The following is a 22,174-nucleotide window of genomic DNA, read 5'->3' as shown; positions in this document are numbered from 1 at the left end:
TATAAACATATAAAGAGGTTTTGTTGTTGTTGTTGAAGTTCAGTTGATCATCTTTCCCCTACAAACTGTGCTTCCTGAGTTGGCTTTTTTTTTTTTTACTATCATATTAAAAAGAGAAAACTGCAAAATAACAATAATAACAATAATGGAGAAAACAATTAAAGATGGACAAATTGAAAGAAGAATAAATATCAGCATGATATTGAAGGATTAAAAGAAAGGGAAAGTGGGAGAAAGAAGCTGATCACTGCACAGAAAAGTCACCTTCATGTGTATTGATGTCTTGGAGGTATCAAGAAAAGATTAAATTGTGTTTTTACGTAAAAGGAGAGAAATGTGTATAATTTTTTCAAAAAAAACATCATGGAGCAGAGGGGAACGGGGAGGATGAGATGAATTGTGAGAGTAGGATTGACATATATACCCTGCTATGTATAAAATAGGTGGCTAGTGGAAAAGCTATTGTATAGCACAGGGAGCTCAGCTCAGCACTCTGTGATGACCTGGGGGTGAGATGAAGGGGTGTGGGAGGAGGTTCAAGCGGGAAGGGATATATGTATACATATAGCTGATTCACTTTGCTGTACTGTAGAAACTAATGTGCTTAGTCGCTCAGTTGTGTCAGACTCTTGCTACCCCATAGACTGTAGCCTGCCCAGCTCCTCCGTCCATGGGATTCTCCAAGCAAGAATAGTAGAGTGGGTTGCCATTACCTTCTCCAGGGGATCTTCCCAACCCAGAAATTGAACACAGGTCTGCATTGCAGGCAGATTCTTTACTGACCGAGCTATGAGGAAAGCCTAATACAACATTGTTAAGCAATTATACTTCAATTTAAAAAAAGTTAAAAAAAAAAAAAAAAGGAACTAACATTTAGGGGAAACATCATCATTTTGAGGTTCAGCATAAGGAAATCTGAAACATTTTTTTCTTTTGGTCCACCTCATCTTCTAAAAAAAAGTGACAGTTTTCCCCACAGCCTTGTACAGGGTCTTTATTTTAGAGAAGTGAAGGTCTATTATCTCTTGTCACCTTAAATCCCACATCACTCATCTATAGCCCACACTAAGTCAGGGCTTAGGGAGCAAATTACAAAATAGCAAAATAGCTTAGGAAAACAGCAACCTCCATTGTTGAAGGAAGAAGTGAAAGTGGGGATGTATGCTATAACATACAATCTCTGGATATATCGAATTGATTCAGGCATTCCACTAAACCATCTCTTTCTAATTCATGAGCCAGAAAAACAACACCTTTTACTATTATAAGTCTACTCTAAAATGGTAGAAATCTACACCAAATAGCCTGGGACCCCCATTTCTTCATTTCAATAGCTGATCTCTAACATCTCAATTTGAAGAATCCAGATGTTAATCTTTGTGAATTCCAGCATATCAGGTTACTGATGTATCTGAACTGCAGCACTGGAATTGAAATTTTCTTTGGATAGTCAGCAAATCCTCTAGGACTGATTAAGTCTTCTGACTTGGAAGACCCTTATATAGGTGTTATGTTTAGCTTTCTTAAAACTCTATGCCCAAAGGAAAGCTACAAATCCACAGGCTGGGCTCATAAACGCCTTAGAGATATAGGCATACCTCATTTCTCATAATAGATATGCTCTTAAAATTTAATCATAATTTGGAAACTATACAAAATCATATATGAAGCTTGTAAAAGGTAAATCACTTCTTAGTGTTATCAGCATTCCTAAAAAGAATTATTTCACAACAACAGCAAATGCTTTTGTAATGCAAATAATCACTCTCATTAGTTTCACTTATCCTTTAAAAATAAATTCAAATGTTTATATTCAGGGTTTGTTTAGAGGACACTTGACTTTCTTATCAGTCATATTTTAGCCAGCTCTTAGGAGCCAGTTATATTCCAGTAAATGTTACCAAAAACATTTGCTTTTCGACATGCAGACAGTCCCCATCACCATGTGTACTCCAGAAAGGCTAGTTGTAAGAACATGGTGTGTGTGTGCTCATGTGCTTAGTTGCTCAGTCGTGTCTGACTCTTTCTGACCTCACTGACTGTGGGCCACCAGGCTCTCTGTCCATGGGGATTCTCCAGGCAAGAATACTGGAGTAAGTTACCATGCCCTCCTCCAGGGGATCTTCCCAACCCAGGGATCAAATCCAGATTTCCCACATTGCAGGTGAACTCTTTGTCAACTGAGTCATTAGGGAAAAACATGGGGATCACAAGCTATATCCAGAAAAGTGCTTCCTACTGCTCCAAGGCTTTTTTTTTTTTTTTCATTTGTGAAGGTTTCTCTCTTTAAGCTGAATCTCACCCTGTCAAGTTACCCACAATCCTTTAAGAACAGCAGATTCAAATCACAAACTTTAAATAACAGAGATGAAAGATAACTCTTAAAATGTGGAAGTTTAAATTCTGGCTGTTTAAAATTAGAAACTGAGGTCCAGGGAGATGAAGATAGTGTCCATTTTTATACCGGGAGTTATCAAAAGAGCCAAATCTAGGTCTTCTGATACTAAAATACATGCTCTTCCTAATATAAAATGCTGCCACTTCTGCAGTCCTTGAATCCCTGTAAATGATATCCATTTCTAAGCCTAATTTGTAAGTAACAAATATGATCAGAAAAAGATGACAGAGTCAAATACTAGCTCATATTTTTTCCTTTGAGTGTGTTTTCTGGGTTCATCTGAAATAAAACAGAAGGATATTTTTAAAGGCTTTTTCCTAGTCATAAAACTGTGAATTCATTCTTGAAAATGATGTTCACATTCTATGTAGATTCTAAATACAGAGATAACTAAGATGGGGAAATTTCAAACATAAAGATCTTGCAATTGAGAATACTTTTCAACCAAATGACTTCCATCAGCCTAGTGCTTCTGTGGTCTGGATCTAAGGGAATATTTTCAAAGATGAACATGATTGCAAACCTCCTCTTATCTACCTGGGGCTTTAAAGTCATGAAAACCTGTGTGCAACTTTGAAAAACTGCCCTGGAACATGGAATACCGTCTCTTCCTCCCAGAGCTGAAGCTGGCTTCTTCCACCCCCAGCTTTAGTATTTCTCCGGATGGCCAGTTAAACGAAACCATCCTTTCATAAAGTCTGAGTGAGCCCAAGAGCCTCCCCAACCACAAACCTCATGCGTGCTAAGTCACTTCAGTCATGTCTGACTCTTTGCAACCCCATGGACTATAGCCCACCAGGCTCCCCTGTCCATGGGATTGTCCAGGCAAGAATACTGCAGTGGGTTGCCATGCCCTCCTCCAGGAGATCTTTCTGACCCAGGGATTCAACTCATGTCTCTTATGTCTCCTGCATTGGCAGGCAGGTTCTTTACCACTAGCACCACCTGGAAAGCCTAACAACAAACTATGTAGAAATAAAGTAAGCTCCAGTGGTGAGTATCATGTAAAGATTTGGTTCCCAGACTTGGTTGCTCATTGAAATAATCCAGAGAACTTTAAAGGTATAGCTGCTTGCAAAGTTTGCAAATATTCAGTGGTGTTATGGAAATTTACATTAATATGTTTCAAAAATTTTGATCTACAGATTGAATTTCTGTTTGATTAATTGATTTGTAAAAACCTATGTCCCTTTTATGACTCCTTTTCTGCCTTTTAGGATTGGAGTTCCATTAAGTTTAACCAGATCTTGATGCACAGATATTACTTGATGATATTGAATGGATTTCCTCTACTATGTAATATTCCTGAACACTGTACATTGAGAAGCATTTTGGGAGCTTAAGAGAAAAAATAAAACAAGTGCCCAATCCCCAAAGACTCTGAGTTAATAGATCTGAGGTTGAACCAGGGCTTAAATGCTTTTTAAAAGCTTCCTGTAGTAGCCAGCCTTCTGGGCTGTGGCCAATGAATGTCACCTATCAGTACTTGCATCTTTATAAAGCATTCCTACATTGTGCCAAGGGCTGTTCTACATGACCAATAAAATAGTGCGTGAAAGTGAAAGTAAAGTTGTTCAGTTGTGTCCGACTCATTGTGACCCCATGAACTGTAGCCTACCAGGCTCCTCCGTCCATGGGATTTTCCAGGCAAGAATACTGGAGTGGGTTGCCATTTCCTTCTCCAGGGGCTCTTCCCGAACCAGGGATTGAACCTGGGTCTCCCGCATTGTTGGCAGATGCTTTACCATCTGAGCCACTTTTTGATATAATTAGGTTATAAAAGACGCGGCAGTTTCCATCTTAGTTGTTTTATCGCTCTCTCAGATTTTTGCTCTGGGGAACCCAATCACCATTCCACAAGCAGCCCTATGGAGAAGCCTATGTGGCAAGGAACTGAGGCCTCTTGCCACTTGCCATGTGAGTGAGTTTGCAAACTGATTCTCCAGCCCTGTCAAGCCTTTCCCTGGTGGCTCAGATGGTAAAGAACCCACCTGCAATGTAGGAGACCTGGGTTCGATCTCTGAGTTGGAAAGATCCCCTGGAGGAGGGCATGGCAACCTATTCCAGTATTCTTGCCTGGAGAATTTCCCATGGACAGAGCCACCTGGTGGGCTACAGTTCATGGGCTGCAAAGAGTCAGACACGACTGAGAGATTAAGCACAACACAGTCAAGACTATCAATGACTATAATGGTCCACATCTTGACTGAAACCTCATGAGAGACCGTGAGCCAGAATCACCCAGTTAAATGGCTTCCAGCCGCTCAAAAATGGTAAGAAAACAATTTCTTCTTCTTTTAAGGTGCTAAATTTGAGTAATTTGTCATACAGCAATAAATAGCTAATATACTCCTCACAGGTTTTAATTAGCAGAAAAGAAAAAGTCAGGAAAAAGACTGAAGTTTCTGGATAACTTATTATTAGTGGCATCTAATTTAGTTCTATTATGATAAGAAGATATATGTGAAAAATTTCGTTAAAAACTTTATTGAGTTCTTTTATGGTCCCCAAATGATACATCTTGTTGAAATTCCACGTGCACTTTAAAAGAATGTGTCTATTTTGCATTTGCTGTGTGTATTGTACTGTAAATATCAGTTAGATGATGCTAATTGACAGTATTTTCCAGATCTGTGTTTTCACTCTCTTTCTGCCTAGTTAATCTGTCAATTTCTGAGAGAGGACTATTAAATCCTCCAACTATGATAATGGGTTTATCTATTTCTCTTTTTAATTCTGTCAATTTTTGCTTTCTATATTTTGAAGCTGTATTGTTAGATGCAAGAATATTTGTGATTGCTATATCCTATGAATTCACTGTTTTTTTCTTATTAGATATCCAAATATCCTTCCTTGTCTCTGGCATTTTGACTTAAACCATCAGGCAGAATGGTAAGTATAGTAGTAGGAATCCTGGCTTGAGTCTTGATATCTCTCCAACTGCTAGTATTGTCCATGTAGTACTTCAGATTTTACTCCTTCTGATCATAGAGTAAGATTGTATTTCCCAGCTTACTTGAAACTGCACATAACCTATGATTTCCTTTGACTGATAAAATGTTGGCATTTGACTTCAAATTATATGAGTTGTCCTTCCCTGAACCCTGCCATACTCCAGAGAGTGAAGCCTGCATCAACCTGAGATACCCTACATCCAAAGACAAAAAGAAGCCACAGTGATACGCTAGGAGGGGGCACAACCACCATAAAATCAAATCTCATACATGCCAGGTGGGTGACCTACAAACTGGAAAATAATGATACCACAGAGGATCTCCCACAGGAGGGAAAGTTCTGAGCCCAATATCAGGCTCCCCAGCCTGGAGGTCTGGTGACAGGAGAAGGATCCCTCAGAGAATATGGCTTTGAAGACAAGTGGGGTTTGACCACAGTAATTCCGCAGAGCTAGGGGAAACAAACTCTACTCTTGGATGGCACACACAAGGTTTCACACACCAGGACTCAGGGAGAAAAGCAGTGACCTAAAAGAGACTGGGCCAGACGGCCTGGTAGTAATGGAGGGTCTCTTACAGATGCACGGGATGGCTGTGGCTCACTGCAGGGACAAAGACACTGGTGGCAACAGTTCTGGGGAGTACTCGTTGGCCTCTTGAAGGCTGCCATTTTCTTACCAACACTTGGCACCACTCAACAGCCTGTAGTCTCCAGTGCTGGGATGCCTCAGGCCAATCAACAGGACTGAAACACAGCCCCAACCATAAGCAGACAGGCTGCTTAAAGTCTTACTGAGCCCATAGCCCTCTAGACATGCCCCTTGATATGGCCCTGCCTCCTAGAAGGACAAAACCCAGCTCTACCCACCAGTGGGCAGGAACCAGTTCCTCCAACCAAGAAGCCTGCACAAGCTTCTTAGCCTCATCCACCAGCTGGCAGACAGCAGAAGCAAGAACTACAACCTTGCAGCCTGCAGAATGGAAATCATAATCACAGAAAGTTAGACAAAATGAGATGCAGGAGGAATATGTCCCAAATAAAGGAACAAGATAAAATTCCAGAAGAACAATTAAGTAAAGTGGAGATATGCAATCTACCCCCAAAAAAGACCATATATAACAAAAGTGAAAGTCACTCAGTTGTGTCCAACTGTTTGTGACCCCATGGACTTTACAGTCCATGGAATTCTCCAGACCAAAATACTGAAGTGGGTAGTCTTTCCTTTCTCCAGGGGATCTTCCCAATACAGGGATTGAACCCAGGTCTCCCACATTGTGGGTGGAGTCTTTACTGGCTGAGCCACCAGGGAAGCCCAAGAATACTGGAGTGACTAACCTATCCTTTCTCCAGTGAATCCTCCCAACCCAGGAAAATTAAACCAGGGTCTCCTGCACTGCAGCTGCATTCTTTACCAGCTGAGCTCTCAGGGAAGCCCATGTATAACAAAGGCCACAGCTAACATCATACTGAACTGTGAAAGGCTGAAATTTTTACTCAAAATTGGGAACAAGACACAGATGCCCACTCTCAGCACTCTTATTCAACATAGTTCAGGAAGTTCCCATCAGAGCAACCAAGGACAGATAAATAAATAAAAGGCATCCAAATTGTCAAGTAAAAAGTAAGATTATGATTTTTTACAGATAATACAACCTTATATATACAAAAGACTAAAGACTCAAACAAAAAACTGTTCAAACTAATTAACAAGTTCAGTATAGTTGCAGAATATAAATCAATATACAGAAATCAGTTGCATTCCTATATGCTAATAATCAAATATCTTAAAAAGAAATGAAAAACAATGCCATTCATAGTAGCATCAAAACCAATAAAAGACTCATAAATAAATTTAACCAAAGAAGTAGAATCGGGTGGAGAGGGAGGTGGGAGAGGGGATCGGGATGGGGAATACATGTAACTCCATGGCTGATTCATGTCAATGTATGACAAAACCCACTGCAATGTTGTGAAGTAATTAGCCTCCAACTAATAAAAATAAATGGAAAAAAAAATTGAATTTAATAAAAAAAAAGAAGTAGAAGACCTATATAATGAAAACTACAAGATTTTGATGAAAGAAATTAAAGAAGATATAAACAAATTGAAAAATAGCTCTTGTATATGGATAGGAAGAATTAGTGTTACTAAAGAGTATTTTACTCAAAGCCATCCATAGTTTCAATGCAATCTCTTTCAGCATTCCAGTGACATTTTTACAGAAATAGAAAAAAAATTTTTTAATTTGAATAGAATCACAAAAGATCCCTTTGTATATTATCACCCTGCTTGTTTAACTTATATGCAGAGTACATCATGAAAAACACTGGACTGGATGAACACAAGCTGGAATCAAGACTGCCAGGAGAAATATAAATAACCTTAGATATGCAGATGACACCATCCTTATGGCAGAAAATGAAGAAGAACCTAAGAGCCTCTTGATGAAAGTAAAGGACAAGGGTAAAAAAGTTGGCTCAAAGCACAACATTCAGAAAACTAAGATCATGGCAGCTGGTCCCATCACTTCATGCCAAATAGGTGGGGAAACAGTAAAAACAGGGGCTGACTTTATTTTGTGGGGCTCCAAAATCATTGCAGATGGTGACTGCAGCCATGAAATTAAAAGACGTTTGCTCCTTGGCAGAAAAGCTATGACCAACCTAGACAGCATATTAAAAAGCAGAGACATTACTGTACCAACAAAGGTCCATCTAGTCAAGGCTATGGTTTTTCCAGTAGTCAGGTATGGATATGAGAGTTGGACTATAAAGAAAGCTGAGAACTGAAGAATTGATGCTTTTGAACTGTAGTGTTGGAGAAGACTCTTGAGAGTCCCTTGGACTGCAAGGAGATCCAACCAGTCCATCCTAAAGGAGATCAGTCCTGAGCGTTCACTGGAAGGGTTCACTAGAAGGACTGATGTTGAAGCTGAAACTCCAATACTTTGGCCACCTGATGCGAAGAGCTGTCTCCTTTGAAAAGTCCCTGATGCTGGGAAAGATTGAAGGCAAGAGAAGGGGATGACAGAGGATGAGAGGTTTAGATGTCATCACCAACTCAATGGACATGAGTTTGGGTGAACTCTGGGAGTTGGTGATGGACAGGGAGGCCTGGCGTGCTGCAGTCCATGGGGTCTCAAAGAGTCAGACATGACTGAGTGATTGGACTGAACTGAGCTGAAGAGAAGATCCCAAACAGCCAAAGCAATCTTGAGAAAGAAGAACAAAGCTGGAAGCATTAAACTTTCTGATTTCAAACTATAGTAAAAAGCTATAGCAATTAAAACAGTACTAACTTGGCATAAAAATAGAACTGTAAAAAATGGAACAAAATAGAGATTTAAAAATCGCCTATGTATATGATCAACTAATAGTTAACAACAGAGCCAAGAATACTCAATGGGGGAAGAATAGTCTCTTCAATAAGTGGTATTAAAAAAACTGGATAGTCATATGCAGAAAAGTGAAATTGGACTCCTATATTACATTAGTCACAAAAATTAGTTCAAAATTGATTAGAGACTTCAACAAAATATCTGAAATTGTAAAAACCCTAGAAGAAAGCATAGGGAAAAACCTTCATGTTGCTGTTGGCACTGATTTTTTTTGGATATGATGCCAAAAGCACAGTAACAAAATAAAAATAAACAAATTCTAAATCTTCTGCACAGCAACACAACCAACCAACCAATGAAAAGGTAACCTTTGGATGGAAGAAAATATCCATAAACCATATACTGGATAAAGGATTAATATCCAAAATATATAAAGAACTCATACAATTTAGTAATAATAATCAATTAAAATGGATAGAAGAATGAATAGAAATCTTTCTAAAGAATACATACAAGTGGACAACAGGTACATAGATAAGATTCTCAGTATCACTAATCATCAGATAAATGCAAAAAAACCACAATAAGATATCACCTAATACCCATTAGATTGACTATAATCAAGAAGACAAGATTTAACAAGTGAGGATGTGGAGAATTGTGCACTATATACATAAATATAAATTGGTTCAGCCACTATGGAGAAAAGAATGAAAGTTCCTTAAAATACTTAAAATGGAACTATTAATGCCAGTTGACTGGCAATCCCACTTATGAGTATATATCCAAAGGAAATGAAATCGGGATATTGAAAATTTATCTGCAGTCTCACAGCAGCATTATTCACAATAACCAAGATGTGGAAACAACCTAAATCTCCATTAATGGATGAACAAAGAAGATATATCTATGTATACACCTATGTATAGCTTCTGTATCTATTTTCCTATAAAATGAAATATTATTCAGCCACGAGAAAGAAATTCTATTTCTGATAACAGAGATTTCGAAAGCATTATGCTAAGTGAGATAAATCAGAGAGAACAATAAATACGCTATGATAGCATATATACGTGTAACCTAAAAGTGCCAAACTTCTAGAAGCAGAGAGTAGAATAGTGGTTATCAGGGGTTGTGGATTACTCAGTTTGGGGAGATGTTCATTAAAAGGTACAAACTTCCAGTTAGGGGATGAGTAAGTTCTGGAGCTCTCTCTAATCTAGTGATTATAGTTAACAATATTGTGATGTGATAATATACAAATGGACCTCAATGGTTTTAAGAGACTAGATCTTAAAAGGTCTCTTAACAAAAAACAAATAACTATGCAACATGAGAAAGATATTAGTTAATGCTATGGTGGTATTCATATTGCAGTATTTAAAGGTATCAAATCAACATGTCGTACACCTTAAATTCACACAATTTTATATGTCAATTATGTCTCAATAAAAATAAAAGAAATGTTTTAAGATGATAGATTTTATATATGTAATCATTTTTCAAAGATTTGGTTGGTATGTTTCAGAGATTTTTTTTTTCCCTCAACACAAAATACAACATGAAACTAATTTAAAATACTCTGGGGAAGTGTTATAGCTCTTTTAGAATTTGTCTAGCAGGTTTTCCGGGACTCACCAGAAACCATTAGTTAGCATGTGTGCTCATTGGGTCTGACTCTTTGTACTTTCATGGACTGTAGCCCACCAGGCTCTTCTGTCCATGGGATATTTCCAGGGAAGAATACTGGAATGGGTTGCCATTTCCTCGTCTATGGGATCTACCTGACCCAGGGATCAAACCAGTGTCTTCTGGTCTCCTGGATTAGCAGGTGGATTCTTTACCACTGAGCCACCTAGGAAGACCCACCAGAAACTACCTCTGCTCAAAACAATCTGTGGAAACATATATTCATAAACAAGAATGCCTGTATAGCAGACTTTTTACTTTTTGAAAAGAGGAGAGTGATACAAAACATCTGGCCACCATGAGGAACATAACTCAATCCCCAGTGAGACCAAATCTATGATATAAACATATGTTTTACTACTCATGCCTTTTAAACAACATACAACCTTATGATGGGCATTTTCCAGGATTTCTATTTAGCAGAATTGGTCACCATGGTAACAATGTGAACACAATGATTCCTATACTTTCTCATTAAAGTTGAATGACCCCAGTAAGCCACTTGGGAGCTGAGGTTTTCAGTTATAGCAACACATACTCCCCACAGAGTTCATAAAATTGCTTCTCAGTCAATATGAATCAATTGACATGGTAGTCAAAATAGCTGGCTGATGTTGCTTAAAATCCAGATATTTCCAGCATCTTACCCACTAGAGTTGACCTTTTAGTTTTCAAAGTGGCAGCACACTGACTATGCCCACAAGTCTTACATGATGATTGGTGGTGAGCTAGATAATGGATAAAGTCATGTAGTTGATTAAACAGGCATCTAGGTAAAAACTAAAAGCAATTAAAAACATGTGGATAATAAATTCAGTTCAGTTAAGTTCAATTCAGTCGCTCAGTCGTGTCCGACTCTTCGCGACCCCAAGGACCACAGCACTACAGGTCTCCCTGTCCATCACCAATTCCCGGAGTTTACTCAAACTCATCTCCATTGAGTCGGTGATGCCATCCAACCATCTCATCCTCTGTCGTCCCCTTCTTCTTCTGCCCTCAATCTTTCCCAGCATCAGGGTCTTTTCAAATGAGTCAGCTCTAGCATCAGGTGACCAAAGTATTGGAGTTTCAGCTTCAACATCAGTCCTTCCAGTGAACACCCAGGACTGATCTCCTTTAGGATGGACTGGTTGGATCTCCTTGCAGTCCAAGGGACTCTCAAGAGTCTTCTCCAACCCCACAGTTCAAAAGCATCAATTCTTCGGCACTCAGCCTTCTTTGTAGTCCAACTCTCACGTCCATAAACGACTACTGGAAAAACCATAGTCTTGACTAGATGGACCTTTGTTGGCAAAGTAATGTCTCTGTTTTTTAATATGTTGTCTGGGTTGGTCATAACTTTTCTGCCAAGGAGCAAATGTCTTTTAATTTCATGGATGCAGTCACCATCTGATTTTGGAGTCCCCCCAAATAAAGTCAGCCCCTATTTTTACTGTTTCCCCATCTATTTGGCATGAAGTGATAGGACTGGATGCCATGATCTTAGTTTTCTGAATGTTGAGCTTTAAGCCAACTTTTTCACTCTCCTCTTTCACTTTCATCAAGAGGCTCTTTAGTTCTTCTTCACTTTCTGCCATAAGGGTGGTGTCATCTGCTTATCTGAGGTTATTTATATTTCTCCCAGTAATCTTGATTCCAGCTTGTGTTCATCCAGTCCAGCGTTTCTCATGATGTACTCTGCATATAAGTGAAATAAGCGGGATGACAATATACAGCCTTGATGTACTCCTTTTCCTGTTTGGAACCAGTCTGTTGTTCCATGTCCAGTTCTAACTGTTGCTTCCTGACTTGCATACTGATTTCTCAAGAGGCAGGTCAGGTGGTCTGGTATTCCCATCTCTGTAAGAATTTTCTACACTTCATTGTGACCCACACAGTCAAAGGCTTTGGCATAGTCAATAAAGCAGAAATAGATGCTTTTCTGAACTCTCTTGCTTTTTTGATGATCCAACAGATGTTGGCAATTTAATCTCTGGTTTCTCTGCCTTTTCTAAAACCAGCTTGAACATCTGGAAGTTCACAGTTCACATATTGCTGAAATCTGGCTTGAAGAATTTTGAGCATTACTTTACTAGCATGTGAGATGAGTGCAATTGTGCAATAGTTTGAGCATTCTTTGGGATTGCCTTTCTTTGGGACTGGAATGAAAACTGACCTTTTCCAGTCCTGTGGCCACTGCTGAGTTTTCCAATTCTGCTGGCATATTGAGTGCAGCACTTTTACAGCATCATCTTTTAGGATTTGAAATAGCTCAACTAGAATTCCATCACCTCCACTAGCTTTGTTTGTAGTGATGCCTCCCAAGGCCCACTTGAGTCCACATTCCAGGATGTCTGGCTCTAAGTGAGTGATCACACCATCATGATTATCTGGGTCATGAAGATCTTTTTGTATAGTTCTTCTGTGTATTCTTGCCACCTCTTCTTAATATCTTCTGCTTCTGTTAGGTCCATACCAATAAAGATGGGCTTTCCTGAGCCCATCTTTGCATGAAATGATCCCTTGGTATCTCTAATTTTCTTGAAGAGATCTCTAGTCTTTCCCATTCTATTGTTTTCCTCTATTTCTTTGCACTGATCACTGAGGAAGGCATTCTTAATTCACCTGGCTATTCTTTGGAACTCTGTATTCAAATGGATATATCTTTCCTTTTCTCCTTTGCTTTTCACTTCTCTTCTTTTCACAGCTATTTGTAAGGCTTCCTTGACAGCCATTTTGCTTTTTGCATTTCTTTTCTTGGGGATGGTCTTGATCCCTGTCTCCTGTACAATGTCATGAACCTCCATCCACAGTTCTTCAGACACTCTGTCTATCAGATCTATTCCCTTAAATCTATTTCTCTATACTTCCACTGTATAATCATAAGGGATTTGATTTAGGTCATACCTGAATGGTCTAGTGGTTTTCCCTACTTTCTTCCATTTAAGTCTGAATTTGGCAATAAGGAGTTCATGATCTGAGCCACAGTCAGCTTCCAGTCTTGTTTTTGCTGACTGTATAGTGCTTCTCCATCTTTGGCTGCAAAGAATATAATCAATCTGATTTCAATGTTGGCCATCTGGTGATGTTGAATTTTACAGAGACACAAAATAGATCTTTCATTTATAGCAATTTCAAAGTAGAATGATAACTGTTGCTTTTCTTCTTTCACCTAAGCTGGCTCTAAAATTTACTCTGAGGAAGAAAGTAGAGATTTTTATGAGTGAAATTGGCTAATGTTAGCTGATCAGTGTGTATTAGTTTAATGAATGAATAGAAAACTAATGCCAGTCAGTATTTTTAACAGGGAACCCCGATAGAAAAATAAATAAAGAATATTAATTAAAATATGTTTATAATTTTCATATTTAAAGTATAATCACATTAATTTAATTTTTAGTCTAGTGAGACAGTTTATAATTACTCCAGTTTTATAGATGAATAAATATAAGGTTAATAATGATTATGCAACTGAAATATACATAACAGGTAAGTGGCAGATTAAAATTAAGGCTTTCTAAAGGTACCTCTCATAAATTTCATTAATATAATTTAAAAAGGAACTTAAATATAGTAGATAAATTCAAAATGATGCTAGGGAAAACAATGAGGTGAGTTTTATTTATTTTATTGCTGTTTCTGTAGACTTTGGAGGAGTTTGAATAAATAAAGTCCCAAATGTCAAAAACAAAATTTTAATAATTTTAGAAGGAAAACATAGGAAACTATCTTTTACACAAGGATAGAAAGGAAGCCTTTAAGTAAAACACACAAAAAAGAACAAACCACAAATAAAAGATTGGTAACTTTACTATATTAAAATTAAAATCGTATTTATTACAAAGAACCAACAATGAATAAACTCAAAAGGTGAGTCAAAGACCAAAAATGTTATTTGCAATGTATATGACAAAAAAGAATTGTTACTCTGAATTTGTAGGGAAACTCTACAACTGAATAACCCTACAGAAGAATGAACAAAGGAACAGGAATATGAAACTATGGTCAACTTTGCTAGAAATGCAAGGCAAATAACAAAGACATGCAGAATTTAACCGATAAAATGCAGTTTCACATAGGCTATTTTGGAAGAGTTATAACCTTTGGGAGGAGCACTGACCAAGAGACAGTGGCTTTGAAGGCAGCCAAATCAAGACAACCTTTCAGAGAAACAGCCAATAGAATTACATGCACTCACTTCACTCCTTCACTTCTCTACCTCATTCTGATATCCTACCAGAGCTTCCTACTGGCTGAAACAAAACAGAAACTAGAGGGATATAGATATGTTGATATAGTCCATATGGCCAGAGTGCTGCACAGGTAGGGGTGAGGCAGGGTAGCGAGTATGTCTGGAAGGATAGATGAAAGATAATGTGACGCAGAGCCTTTGGTGTTGGTGTCCCCTGCATTTAAAATGACAAATGTCATTTAAAAAATGTACAATATGCAGCCATCCTGACGGAATTTAGAAAGATGGTAACGATAACCCTATATGCAAAACGGAAAAAGAGACACAGAAATACAGAACAGACTTTTGAACTCTGTGGGAGAATGTGAGGGTGGGATATTTCAAAAGAACAGCATGTATACTATTTATGGTGAAACAGATCACCAGCCCAGGTGGGATGTATGAGACAAGTGCTCAGGCCTGGTGCACTGGGAAGACCCAGAGGAATCGGGTGGAGAGGGAGGTGGGAGGGGGGATCGGGATGGGGAATACGTGTAAATCTATGGCTGATTCATATCAATGTATGACAAAAAAATAAATAAATAAATTAAAAAAAGAAAAGCAAAAAAAAAAAATGTACAATATGCATACATGAGAAAACTAAATTTTTAAAATGGGGAATGGAGAACATCTTTTACATTTTTATTTTTAAAAGTCTAGATTTCAACACTATATTAAAATCCCTTTGTTGATTCAAGTGCATACATTATCTTTCTCCTGGGAATATGCTTTACAAAACAATCTATTGTCTAGATAGATTACAAAACTAGAGCATTTTAGTCTATAATACTGATTTCAAATAGTACATTTTGATGTTTTACAAAAAAGAGTCCTTGAGGGATCAGCTTTAAAAGATAATTCCTAGAAACAGTATAGAGTAGAGAACTATATTTATTCTCACTGTTCTACAAGATTTTTTTATGTTCTTTAACGCATAACTTGGAGAAATTGCAGGTTCGATCCAGACTACTACAATAAAGTGAGTATTGCAGTAATGTAAGTCATGAATTTTTTTATTTCCCCGTGCCTATAAAAGTTATGTTTCGACTATACTGTAGCCTACTAAGTATGTAATAGCATTATGTCTAAAAAAAAGAATAATGTACAATACCTTAATCGAAAAATAATGCTGTTGGAAAAATGGCAGTGATAGACTTGTTCTTTGTAGAGTTACTGCAAACTTTCAGTTTGAAAAAAAATGAAATATCTGTAAAGAACAATAAAATGAAGTATGCCTGTAACTTGTTTTTATTTCACAAAGTTTGCTTTAAGCCTTTGCTAGTAAGAATCTAAAATGTGAGAGTTCATTTTACTCACTTGACTACTTCTTTCAATTATACCCTATGGCACTGAATGAGCGTCTACATAGCCTAGTTCTCCCTGGATTTAGACGAAAGCATATAAATTGCAATCCAGTGAAAGTATCTCCAACAGCTTTCAACTGAGTTTGAAAATGGTTTTCTTTACTATGTGAGTCAGGATAGTATCTGTATTAGTGAAGGTAATCCAAACAAAACAAACTTTTAGTTATTAGTAGTATAATGAAATTCAACAATTCATCCAACATATCCAACACTTGAGCACCTTCTAAGTATTCTAGATGTTTGAGCTACATCACTGAACTACAGAGAAATATTTCTGTGCTACAGAAACTCATGTTCTAGCAATGGAGACAAGCAATATGTAATATACATAATAAGTTTATAAATTGCATAGTATGTTAGAAAAGGAGATATGCTACAGAGAAAATAAAAAGTAGAGCAAGATAAGGGAGACTAGACTGTGGGTCATATTGCAGAGTTAGGATTAGCTTCATTGATTAGGTAATATTTATACCAAGGTTTGAAATAAGCGTGCGAGGTAACCAAGCATATAGCTGGAGGAAGAGCATTCCAGAGAGAAAAAAGTCATATATGTGTATGTGTGTGTGTGTGTGTGTGTGTGTTTGTGTATAAAAGTGTGTGTGTTCTGAAATTAAAAATGTAAATAAGGGTTAACTTAGTTGGTATACCACCTTTTTCCTTAATCTCTCCTTTGTCACATCTAAAACACCATACTTTTTACCAAGAGTTCTGCTTCTCAGCTACAGTGGCAACAATAGAATAGTCTCATAATTGCCCATTTACTTTACTTCTAATTATGTACATAACACCAATTCTATTACCACCAATTATGGTAACTGAAAACAATTAAGAAAATTTTTTGGTTGTTTCCATTTCCCTTATTTGTGTGTGTGTGTGTGTGTGTGTGTGTGTGTGTGTCTTTTTGCATAGCATATTTGCATACAAGGGCATATAGCCATTACATACTATATTTTCTCCCTTTTATTTACATTCACTATTAATTCTATTCATTGTTGTTCAGTCACTAAGTCATATCTAACTCTTTGCAGTCCTATGGACTGCAGCATGCCAGACTTCCTTGTCCTTTACTATCTCCTGGAGTTTGCTCAGATTCATGTCCATTGAGTCAGTGATGCCATCAAACCATCTCATCCTCTGGTGCCCCTTTCTCCTCTTGCCCTCAGTTTTTCTCAGCATTAGGGTCTTTTCCGTTGAGACAGTTCTTCATATCAGTGGCCAGAATATTGGAGTTTCAGCTTCAGCATTGGTCCTTCCAATGAATATTTTAGGGTTGATTTCCTTTAGGATTGACTGGTTTGATCTCCTTGCTGTCCAAGGAACTCTCAGGAGTCTTCTGCAACACCACAATTTGAAGGCATCAGTTCTTCAGTGCTCTGCCTTCTTCATCCATACATGACTACTGGAATTAATTAATTCTATTAGTTATAGAATTATAACTTAATTCTATAAGTACATGTATATTTGGTGCTCACCACCAGTCATATTGATGTATCGCTCTACATGTGGATTTTCTGAAGTTTGCTATTTAATTCCTCAGACAGGGAACATGGCAAGAGCATGCTACTTCTTGTATGCCAAAAACACATGTGCTATTCTATACTTGCAAGTCAGCTTTGCTGGATATAAAGTCCTTTCCTATATATTAAGCCAAGTTTCTCTGGTATAAAGTTTTTGTTATTGTTCAGTCACCGAGTTGTGTCCGACTCTTTGTGACCCCATGGACCACAGCACTCAAGGCTTCCCTGTCCCTTACCATCTCCTGGAGTTTGACCAAGTTCATCCATTGAATTGGTGATGCCATCCAACCATCTCATCCTCTGTGGCCCTCTTCTCCTCCTGCCTTCAATTTTTCTCAGCATTGGTACTACTGGCTAATAGTTTGAAGATAACCTAGTATTTACTATTTTTGCCTAGATAACCAAATACTTTATTTTTAGGGTTGACACTAAAAAGTACCCTTCTGTTGATTGTTCTAGGTTGATATTCATAGGTACACAGTGTACTCTTTCAAATTATAGTTAAAGATATTTCATTTTTAATTCAGAAACGCTTTCTTGAATTATAGTTTTTCATATTATCCCCCTTGCTTTGGCATTTTCCTCAGGAATGCATATTACTTACATATTGGCTTTTCTTTGTCTGTCTTCAGTATTGATTATTTTCTCTTGATTCTTTTCACCTCATTTCCTTTTTATTTATATTAAGACATTATTTACTGTGTTGATTCATCTTTCTCCACTGTATTTTTTAGTCCAGTCTTAATTTCTAAAATTATTTCTAATCCTTCTTTTAGTTCTGTCTTCCCATTTCTAAGTTTTTCTAATTCTTATATATACTGTCCTTTAAATCATATATTTATATTTTGGTTTTGAAACAGTAAATTACGGTTTAAATTTTCTTATGGGATGCCTATCTGGTATGCTTTGATTATCTATAAGGATGCTATTTTGCTCTATATTCTTTTCTATAGCAATTTTGTGTGGGATTTGTTCCTAGTACAGTAGATGCTGGTCAATTCTATTTGCAGCTAGTTTTCTTGGACTTTCAGAAAGCATAATTAAGGATCATTTTTTTTTTCTAATTTAACAAGTCCCCTGTGTCCTCTATTGTTTTCACATAGTGTGCAAGAATTTGGTGACTTGCTTTCTGAAGCTTTCTAGCTCTGTTTCCCTCTCAATTTTTATCTTGATCTTCTCAGTCTTTTGTCTCCATCGCCCATACCCTATTCAATTTTTATTCCACTCCCACTAATTTCTCTTCACTGTTGAACCCTCTCTTGGAAGGGAGTCCTGCTCAGTATCAAAGTTCACAGAGCCTACACTGCTCAATTTCTTTAGACTTTGCTGTGAGTCCCTCATGTGTCTCTACTTTTGAAGTGGTCAAAACCATTCTCAGCTTTAGATGTTGTTCTCAAGTTGGCCTCCCATGCTTTTCAGGGAGTGCCTAGGTTGAGATTCTATATTCTTTGGTGGTGGTGGTGGTTTAGTAGCTAAGTTGTGTCCAACTTTTGTGACCCCATGGACGACAGCCCACCAGGATCCTCTGTCCATGAGATTTCCTAGGCAAGAATACTGGAGCGGGTTGCCATTTCCTTCTCCAGGGATTGAACTTGCGTCTCCTACATTGCAGGTATATTCTTTACCATGGAGCCACCACTGAAGCTCCCTATATTATTTAGGTCACTCCATCTTTTAGTTACTCCATTTATGTTTCCTCCTTCAGAAATTATGGCACTGGGAAGTTCTAGAAGTTGGCAGATTCTTTTGCCACAAACTTGTACTTTGGGGTTAGAAAGAGTGCTATTTTTGTTATCCATACGCTTTTAGTTTTGCTATCTAGTTCTATCTATGGGGATTGGTAAGTTACTTCAACTATACTTCCTCTACTGCCTTCCTAGAATCTCCCTCATCTTGCCTTTTAAGATTAAAATGTATCTGTTTAAGTTTTCACCTCATGGAAGACTTGAAAACATGATCTCATTTTTTTCCATGGACTCTTGGAGTCCATAAATCGCCATAAAAATGGTCATAACAATTATCTAGAACAACCTATAAGGTAATGAGCTGTCCCGTTTAGTGGGTCACTTTCAGTAATTTTTCTTAGCTGAATTCTTGCTAAGACTCAGACCTTTCAAAAGCTGGAAACTGAGAGATAAATGCCAAATATTCTTCAGGTGGAGGCAGCAACTTTTCTATTATGTACCCAGAATCATCTTTCTCAAAACTTCTGTCTTTCAGTAGAAAAACATGATCATGATTTTCCTTCCAGTAGTTATCACTGATCCCATCTGGACCTGAGTAAGCTAAAGATATTTTGGTAGTTGGCATATGTCCACATCTTCGAATGGGTCATATACCAGGGTTTCATTTTCAAGTTCCTCACAATGATATGCAAGATGAGATTTTGATATTTTAATATAGCTTTTTAAAGATAATCAATGAATCATCATAGTCAGCCAATTAATTACTTTTATATTACCCACACAGTTTTTACTCATGATGTTATTTTTTGGGGACCAATCAGTCCCAATGTCTGACTTGTCTAAGATACAGACAATCTTATTAATGAGTCATTGCCTAACACCCTGAATGATTCAAGAATATCTTAAAACAACACTTATCAGGATTTCCAAATCCAGGAAGAAGATTAAAGGACATTCTTTAAATAGATACATTCAGTACCACAGCACCTAATTAAACAGATTTCTATTAGGGGGTGAAAACGTCATTAAATTGGCTGTGTGCTACTGTGATTCAATTTTTTCAAGTAAATCTGTAAAGCCAAATGAATGTTCAAGCAGTCATGAGCTTTCCAATAATGCATCTATTCTAAATTTTTTCCCCCAGAAATCAACATCAATTTTGTTAGGCAGTGTTCAGAATCCATTACATTCTACTTTCTCAAAAGCTCAGAAAACATCAGCAGCATTATTGTATCCATTACTCTAGCACAATACTAGTTAGTTAGAATTTGTCAGGGTATACCAGATGTGGTCCTTTCAGAAGTGACATGGTTCAAATCTTCAATCCCTTCTCAAATGAGGGAAATATGGCACTCTCTCAGATTGTTGTGTGATATGTTATTACAGGTATTCTGGAGGGTGATTTGGAATTAGGTATCAAAAAGTCTAAAAGAGAATGTTCCCTTTAATTTAGTAATCCCACTTTCAGAAACACATGTATTCTGAAGAATCAATGAGAGCTGTACACCAAAGGTTATGTGAAAACTGTTCTCAGGTGGCTCAGTGGTAAAGAATCTGCTGCCAAGCAGGAGATGCTGGTTCAACCCTGCATCTGCAACCCACTTCAGTATTCTTGCCTGGGAAATCCCATGGACAGAGAAGTCTGACAGGCTAAATTTCATGGAGTCTCAAAGAATCAGACACAACTTAGTGACTAAATAGCAATAGCACCATGCTAGTTAGTCGCTAAAGCACTTTTAGATTAGGGGAATCTAGAAACAACCATGTTCCACCACCATTAAGGGAACTGATAAAGTATGCAACAGCTACATAGATGGTGGAAAATCATGCAGCCATAAAATGCCATGTTTGGGAATACTTGGAACTAGGAAATGATCATTATGTTTAATTTTTTTAAAAGCAAGTTAAAGTTGGTAAATTATGAATTTAAATTTGTTTTATGTACATGGACACTGCATGTGCCCATGTGTTAGAGAGGAGACAGAGAAAGACAAAGAGAGACATACAGAGAAAGAATTTTAGACCTCACATCAGGCTATAGGAAATGATGCATTCCTAGATTTCTTTAATTACTTTAATGTCCTTCAATCCCCTACTCACTCACTGTCATTCTTAGGGCCTCAGTCTACCTCAAGGAACTTAAAAATAATATTGGATTTAATAGTTACAGAATATAGATGTAGGGATCAAGTTATTAATCCACAATAATTATCATTTTTTCAGGGCTCCTCAGCTACAGGATATTCCTATCAAGTGTGGTCCTTACCATTTGTCTTTCTCTCATTTATCTCTCTGCTTCTGCAAACTTCAGGGATATTTCTTACAGTGGTCCTGCACACTGACACATATTTGCAACCTGATAACTATTTTTCAGTCTAGAGATCTTTCTTCACTGCTCTCTAGTTTAGGGGGAAACACTAAAATTCCCCTGGCTCTTTGCTTCTGACTCTTTCCTCTTAAACTCTTCAGGGACCCATTGAATCCTCACATAAAGGGAATTAAGCCCTAAAGTTCTCGGTTTTCACAATGGTTGGGAGGAGGTAAAAGGGAAACCAATTCTCTTTTCTATTGGTGGAAATGGGGAAAAGTGATGTGAGTACACATTTATTTCTTAGTCACCCTGTTATCTGAACAAGCAGAAAAAATTTAAAACTGGGAAGGTATATAACAAAACAATGTTCATCATTGGGTACAAGGATAATGAGAGGAGTTTTTATTTATTTTGGTTTCATTTTTAGTTTTAGCTGTTTTTCCTGATTTTCTATAATGAGCATATAGAACTAAATAAAATTATGATCAGCAAAATAAACATTTCATAGTTAAAACAGAAAAAAAGTCATCCTAAAATGACTGATAATCGGTCCCACTGAGAAGAATCATCAGGTATATTTGGTATAAAAATATGCTAAATGGACAGGGGCTCTGTAACAATCTAGAAGGGTGGGATGGGGAAGGAGATGGGAGGAAGATTCCAGAGGGAGGGGACATATGTATACCTATGGCTGATTCTTGTTGATGT

At 37.5% G+C, this 22,174-nt stretch overlaps 1 long non-coding RNA gene and 1 other non-coding gene across 2 annotated transcripts in view; one reads left to right on the top strand and one right to left on the bottom strand.

Annotated features, from left to right (window-relative positions):
• LOC122446164 overlaps positions 1-22,174 on the bottom strand; it is a 171,957-nt gene that overhangs the window by 45,336 nt on the left and 104,447 nt on the right. The gene's annotated exons all lie outside the window — the stretch shown is intronic.
• Positions 10,279-10,339, top strand: LOC122446906. The gene has a single exon (XR_006271056.1). It is a non-coding gene; the product is annotated as a U7 small nuclear RNA (small nuclear RNA).

This window comes from Cervus canadensis, chromosome 8 (genome assembly GCF_019320065.1).
Source record: "Cervus canadensis isolate Bull #8, Minnesota chromosome 8, ASM1932006v1, whole genome shotgun sequence".
NCBI classification, from domain to species: domain Eukaryota; kingdom Metazoa; phylum Chordata; class Mammalia; order Artiodactyla; family Cervidae; genus Cervus; species Cervus canadensis.
The sequence above is the reverse complement of the archived record's forward strand: the minus strand, read 5'-3'. Positions and strand labels throughout refer to the sequence as shown.